Genomic DNA, 7,959 nt, shown 5'->3' with positions numbered 1-7,959 from the left:
TTATCCCAAAAGGCATTCATTGTAAAATGTCTCCTGCTAACCGGAGACTTTTCTAGACTGGGCTTGAAATAAAGGATATATCTCCAGAAAGTACCCCAGCTTCTAGAAGCACCAAGTGGTGACTCATTAGAAACGGGTGCCACTGCCTATGGACAGCGAATCCAGACCTTGATGTTTCCTTGATTATTTCTTTATAACCTGCCTGTTGTAGAAAAGGCATGCTACATCAGAGAAGGAGGCTGGACTCCTCTCACATGTAATTTATTTAAAAGAACTGAAGCAAAAGGCCTTAGATGGGGCCGATACTACACAGTAGAGCAGGTAAAGCAATTTAACTGGTTTGGTATCATCGGTAGCAATTCATTTGTTTGGGGAGAAAGAATAATGCTTTCTTTGTTTTGCTTTCTTTTTTCCCAAGGGGGTGTGTGTCTGTGGGCAAAGAGCTGTTCAACAAATAATCATCATCCATCTGCCAGTGTTGAGCCCTGGTGGTACAGTGGTTAGGTGCTCAGATGCTGCCCAAAAGTCAACAGTGTGAGCCCACCAGCTGCCCTGCCGAAGAAAGATGTGGTGGTCTGCTTGTGTACAGATTACAACCTTAGAGACCCTCTGAAGTAGTTCTACTCCGTTCTACAGGGCTACTTCAAGTTGGAAGGAACCGTCATGGATTTGGTTTGATATGCCAAGTTCAAAATATGCCTATTACCCCTGAGAATAAGAAAGTTGGTGTTTTCTTCAGCCTAACTTTCAAAGGTAAGGGTGTGTGTATGTTGGCTTGGGGCTGGAGGGATGGATGGAAGAGGGAGGGGCTTCTTTCTATTTTACTTGTAGGAGGAGGAGTGTTTATTCCTCTCCAGATTCTGAGAAAAGGAGTTTAAGAAGCCCAGCTGTTAAATGTCGACTGGGACATCTTTATTGTACCCATGCCACAAACTTTACATTTACATTAATGAATTAGGTTTGTATACTCAATAACATCCCCAATAATGTAAAATTTGCTGATATATATGCCTAGGAAATATATTCATAAATGAAATAATGCTATACATTTAAAAAATTGCACAAAACTCAAGCATTTCAGCACTTAGAGAACACCTCTAGTAAATTAGGATATGCTTTTCCTGGCCTTCAAAGCTGTGTGCTTGCAAATCACTTCATCAAAATCAATACCTCTAGCCAATTCACTTTCAATTAATAAGTAATATGACAAGATTAGAGAGCACTGACTGTTCTGTGTTGTTCGCAAATAGTTTTTTTTTAAGCCTCAGCTTTTAAAAGCGCTTCTTGCACAAAGCCACAGATACCAAGACTGTCAGAAATAATTTCAGCCTCACTGAAGGAGTTGGGAGCAATCGTACTAAGTCTCATTCAGCAATGAATGTCAAAACGTCTCATGTTACCCAATCTTTGGCTTTTTCCAGATCAAACTCTGCTGCCTTCTGGCTCCTTTTCAATCTCAGTGTTTCTATTAAAAGATCACTTTCAGGTGCCCTGTCATAGAAAGTGGTCAGTTTGGGAATGGAGATCTTTAACTCTTTTCAGCAGCAGATATGAACCTCTTTACTTGAACAGCCTCAATCACGGCTGCTATTTCCTTGATCTGATCTGGAGTTCAGAATGAAAGCCAGCAGTGCACTCCAGCCTCACACTCTTCTTCTCCACTTGCAGAGCGAGCCCAGCATCACTCCCTGCTCCCCACCCCTGCCCATCTTCTTCGCATCCCTGACTCTTCTCTGGGCTGCAATGCTGTGTTTACTTGGTTTTCAAAAGCGTCTGTTCAATTGCATGCTTCACTGGGTGACTGTGCCTCTCATTTAGGACAAGTCTCAGTGCCTCCAGCTCTGTCACCACCTGATTGAGAGTTAAACCCTTAGTGTGTAGTTACTGCCGTGCAAGATGAACTTCCTAGAATACATCGCAAAGCAAAGTGAAGCCACTGACAACTGGCAAAAGCTGGTACAGCTCCTCTTGTGTCCAAATTTTCCAGTGGATCAGAGAGCTTCAATTGTCACCACAAACGATTTGAACTTTTCTCTCATTGGCTTCACTGCTGCCTGGTGAGTGCTCCAGGGCGACACTGACAGCGTTCTCACTGACACACCAGGATGGCCAAGGAGCACATCAACTTGAAAGGCAGGAGCAGCAAAGAAAGAAACTAAAGTAAACAGACAGAGATGCCCATCCATGAACCCAGAGCATCTGATGGAAGGATACCTACTTAGATGGTCCACCAACTGGTAGAAGGAACTGATTAAGAACAGTCAGTGGGGAGAGATGTAGAGCAGAGGTGCCCTACCCACCAGCCAGGAAGGACATAATCATCCTGAGAAAAAGCCAGCACAATTTCACATAAGGTGCCTGGGAAGACAACTCCATAGACTTCCCAAAAGGCCCAAAACTATGGAGACAGAGGATTAATTCAAGGTGAGTGGGATGTGAACTGTCTCGAAGGTAGGCTAGTACAGGAAGGAGGCTGAGAGCTCGACCTGATTGTGTACCTTGAGTATTTATTGCGTCAATCGTGCTTCGAGGAGAAAGCACAGTAAAGATATGCTCTTTGCCCCTTAAGAGCCTAGGAAGTTTAGGGAAAGAAATGTCCAAAATATTGTGGCAGTTACATAATCTGTCTAATTGAGGAAGGGGTAGAGTCTGGTCTGTCAGTCAGGTTGCAGCTTGATGACCTCATTTGGAGGCACAATGGAGATAAATAGCTCATTGGAGGTGGGACATGCTCATGCCCTGCGACATGTTCCTGTGGACAAGACACATAGAGCTACACTGGAGCCCTGGAGATGGAGAAGCCACATGAAGACTCCTGCCAGCATTGAGATATTTCCACTGCCACTGGATCCACAAGACTTTCCACCCACTAGCCTGTGATCTTCCTGCATTCAGCATCATTGCATGTGTTGTGTAAGTCTGAAGAGGAATTTATAGATTGGTATTGGAATTATGAGCTAATACTAGACTTACAGACTTGATCTGGACTGGGCTGGGGTGTTTTTCAATATACAATTGCTCTTTTATGTAAAATTCTTTCTTATACTCATATGAGTGTCTATGAATTTATTTCTCTAGTCAACCCAGACTAATACAAAAATATTTAAAATATAAGGTAGAACAGAGATCGCAAATAACATGAGATAAAGGGAGGAAGAGAGAACATTCAGGTTTTGTGGTAGATAGAGAAACTAGGTAGAAAATGCCAGTTCAGTCATGGAAGATGTTGATATATGGGAGTGAGGGGCAGGGAGTACTCTTTAAAACAAACCAACAATCAAAAACCCTTTTTTGCTGTAAATTAGGTGAGGATTTACAGAGCAGCCCATAGTTTTATATTCAGCAACTCATATACATTCTGACTCAACTAATTCCTTGCAATCCTCTCACCCCCTCAGCATACCATGGTTTATTCATTTGCTTCCCTGCATTTCCTCTTTCTATCACTCCTTCTTTCCTAACCCTCTGGGTCAAGAATGTCCTTTTCACCTTACATGAACTTTTGGAATCCCCCTTGTGTTTAAAATCCTTAAAGAGATTAAGAGTGACACAAGAAAAAGTCCTCAAAGCATTCAGAAAAACAATACAAGAACAAAATGGTAGACTCAATAGACAATTAGAAACCATAAAAATAACAACTAGAAATTTAGAAGATTGAAAAGAAAATATCAGAAACACATACCACAATGGAAGGCCACAAGGTATAAGAATCAACTCCCTTACTACTTATTTGCTTGTCAATAATCAGAAGGGAAAAAATGAATTAAATAAAATGAAAAAAGAAGCCTGATTTATGTGGAATACCATGAAGAAGGAAATTTTGTGTGTAATAAAAATCTCAGAAGATGAGGGTAAAATGAAAAGTACAAATACATTTTAAAGATATATTGAGTGAAAAATTTACAATTTAAGGAGTTCAATGAAGTTTAATGAAACAACCTAGACATTCCACTCCCTCCCAAAATATTTTATAAACAAACTTCCCAAACTGAAGAGAAAGCATTCTAAAATTAGTTTGTGTAAAACAGTATCACTCCTCAAGGTTCAGAAATAACACTAAGCACTGATTTCTCAGCAGAAACCATGCATGCAAGAAGACAGTGAGATGACATAAATAAGATCCTGAGGTGATAGATTGAAAACCAGGAATCATATCTAGTGAAACTGTTTTTCAAATTCAATGGTAAAATTAAGCTTTCTGAGAGAAACAGAAACCAACACCAAGAAGGAAAGGAAAACCAAACTGAATGCCTTTGAGATGATTCTGACTCGTCGCCTCCTCTCATTCTGAGGCTGCAACTCTTTACAGGAGCAGAAAGCCTTATCTTTTTCCTGTAGAGTAGCTGGTGCTTTCAAATGATTGACTTGATGGTTAGCAACCCAATGCTTAGTCTATTTCACCCCCAGAGCTCCTTGTTGCTAGAGTTTGAGGCTCCTTTGGCGCCTGCTTAGCCACCCTGCTGGCGTGTAGATCACTTGAGCTTGAGGCTGGGGGATCCTGTCACCATGCATTGCTTGAGTTCGCGATCCCATTGAGGCCTGCTTCACTAGGCTCCAATTTGACTGACTGGTGCTGACCCACTCTGCTGTCTGCTGCCTGCTGGCTGACTCTGCCTGTCTTGCCAGAGGGAAGACTCCGCTGTCTGCTTCGCTAACCTGGACTGGCAGCCAGCATGCGTTGAAGGACTTTCAGTATATTAACTGTTCTACGAAAGTCAGTTGAACTGAGCCCTTTGTACTACTATGTGGACAAATTAGCTCTTATGTTTCTTCTGACTGTGTAAACCTATCTATATATATAATCATAAGTGTCCTGGTTTTGTTTTTCTAGAGAACCCTGCCTCAAACAGAGTGCTGAAATAATAAAGATTACAGTAAGTACTATAATATATACAATTGTATAAGAACACAAATAAAAATTTGTGAATGGTTACATAGGTACATGAGTATGCAATACAGATGTAAGCATTATTTGGGAGTACATATATGTGCATTATATAGTATAGTTGTTGGCATTTTTATATGTGTCATTTTATGTATTTGTTGTAAACAATTAACATAGCTGATTTACAAAACTATGTTTCCAGTAGGAGCAATTGACAAGTAAATATAGAAAGGATGTATCATTTATGTAAATACATGGTCTTCAAAAAGTTTCTGAGGTCTTCAAAAAGTTTCTGGAAATACTTGTATGAACAAATCTATACATACCTTCAAAAATAGTTTTGCACCAAAATAACCTCACGTGAACTTGTAATACATCTGGAAATGATACCCTGAAAGGCACTAAGAAGGATAAAACATCAGTTTTAAAAGTGGACCTACCAAGGTAAGATGAATTCTGCTAAAACTGAAGTAAGAGCGTGAAAAATAATTTATGGTGGTGCTTGGGTTAAAGAATGGTGAAATCACTGATGCTTTACAAAAAGTTTATTGGAACTATGTACCAAAGAAGTCAGTAGTTTACAAATGGATAAATACATTTTTAAGAGGTACAAGCAATACTGACTGAAGCTCACAACTGCAGATCATCCACCTCAATTATTGAGGAAAGTCTTATTCATGTGCTAATTGAAGAAGATGGACAATTAACAGCAGGAACAATAGTTAGTACCATAAACATCTCAATAGGTTCAGCTAACATAGTTCTGACTGAAAAACTAAAATGGAACAAAGATTCCACTTGATGGATGCCAAAATGGTTGAACATAGATCACCTTCACACAAGAATAGAGCATTCAATGGAAATATTTTAAAAATAGAGTTAAGATCCTGAAGCATATCTTTGAAGACATTTAGCAGGAGATTAGGCAAGGTTCTACCAGTACAAACCTGAAGTCATAGCACAATCAGACCAGTCACTACTAAAAGTGGAAGTGATCCAGGGAGGGCACTAGCTGACCAATCAGAAGCAAAGGTCATGTCAACAATTTTTTTTTGAGTTTGAAAGACATTTTGTTTGCTGACTTTCTTAAGGGCCAAAGAGCAATAATATCTATTTAATATGAGAATATTTTGAGAAAGTGTGTCAAAACTTTAGTAGAAAATACCCATCAAAGTATTGCCAGAGATTCTTTCTTTACCTGCACAATGCTGCTGCTCATTCCTTTCATCAAAGAAGGACAATCATTAAGTATCTATCTACCTTACAATCCTGATTTGTGTTTGATGGGGTCCTTTTTTATTTTTAGTCATAAAAAAATCTTAAAGAGCACCCACTTTTCTCCTGTTAATAATGTAAAACATATTGCCTTGATATGATTACATTCCCAGAATGCTTGCTTTTAAATGTCTGGTATCATCAGTTTCTTGACCTTGGTGGAGCTCCACATATTGAAATAAAAGTTTTATATAATTTTTCATTTAATTCAATTTTTCCATGAACCTTCTGAAGTTCCCTTGTGTTTGTATGCACTAAATACATATTTAGGTACATAACTAAATGCTTTTTGTGGCTTAGTTACTGGGCTTGAAGCCAAAGAACCATCGTCCCTGAAGACATCTAGATCAATTGGCATACCATAGCTGATAAAGGGAATGCTCTTTATGGGGACTATATTTCATGTTCACAAATACTATGTGGAAAAATCAATATCTGATTAAATGTTTGCATTGACACATAAAAAGAGCTTTGAGAGTCACAGAATTTTAAAATTCAAAGTTACATAAAATAAAATCTAACGATTCCATCCAAAGCAGAATTTTTTCTAGAGTATTCAATTTTTCTTGATTATTTTTAGAGACTCTCTGTATATCGCAGCTGATTCCAGTTTCAGAAAAACTTGACGTGTTGGAAAGTTTTCATTTTACTCTGTCAAATTTGGCTTCACTGTAATCTCCACACATTGGTCCTCGTCCCATTCCCTGTAGCCCCACGGGATGCATTCCATCCTCCTCCACATGACAGTTCTTCAAATATTTGTGAATAATTCTCCCCATAAGGCTTTTCTGCTTCAGCCAAACATTTCACTTAATTAAATTTTTCATCGTATAACAAGTTGTCTAGCTCTTTTATCATCATGGTTACCCATCTCAGTACACAAGCTTATTTTTAAAACCTGTTATCACCCAAATTCATAAGTAATGTAACTGATTTTCCTCACAGAATGTGAAAATGCCTGAAGTGTGCTGAATGAGTCTAACAGTGAATTGCAAACAATACTACAGATGATATCGGACCAGAGAGAATAAGGGAGGCTAATGGTTCCCACATCTGAGCATCCTTCTTCTACAAATGTAGCTTCAGGCAAAATCAACCTTTTAAAAATCCCTGTAAGAATGTAAGTTTATACAGTATTGTGTTTTCAGTCTACTAAAAGCTAATCTTGAATTTTTATGGCATAATGTTTAAAAACAGTTCAAGTTTAATAATCATGTTCAAATTTTCCTTTTATCTGCTAGGTAGAATAATTAACCCCAACCAAACTTACTGCCATCAAGTTCGTTCCCCTTCACAGCTACCCTATGGGACAGGTAGAACTGCCCCTGTGGGTTTCCAAGACTGCAATTCTTTACAGGAGTGGAAAGCCTCCTTTTTCTCTCTTAGAGATATAATAGTAAGGGATGTATAGTTATAAAAAAGGGCAGCAGGGTGTGCAAAGGTTGGAGATCCCTCACTCCTTGCTGGTGGAATGTTAAAATGTTGCTGCCATTATGGACAACAGGACGGCACTTCCTTCAAAGGTTGGAATAGAAATAGTGTGTGAATTAGCAATCCCACTACTTCACATATAACCTAGAGATATCAGCTGGGCCACAAATAGAGTTACACTCAAGGCCACCGCAACATTAGTCACAATAGCAAAGGTGGAAACGACCTAAGTACCCATCAATGTAAGTGTGGATAAACAACAGTAGGTTCACTGATGGACTCCTATGCCATGTTGAAGAGTAATGATGGAACTGTGAGACACCTCCGAGCGCGGATGGACCTGGAGGATATGTGGAGTGAAATCAGTC

Source organism: Echinops telfairi, unplaced genomic scaffold (genome assembly GCF_000313985.2).
Source record: "Echinops telfairi isolate 266 unplaced genomic scaffold, ASM31398v2 ScPeMD7_7400;HRSCAF=8409, whole genome shotgun sequence".
Taxonomy (NCBI): Eukaryota; Metazoa; Chordata; class Mammalia; order Afrosoricida; family Tenrecidae; genus Echinops; species Echinops telfairi.
The sequence above is the reverse complement of the archived record's forward strand: the minus strand, read 5'-3'. Positions refer to the sequence as shown.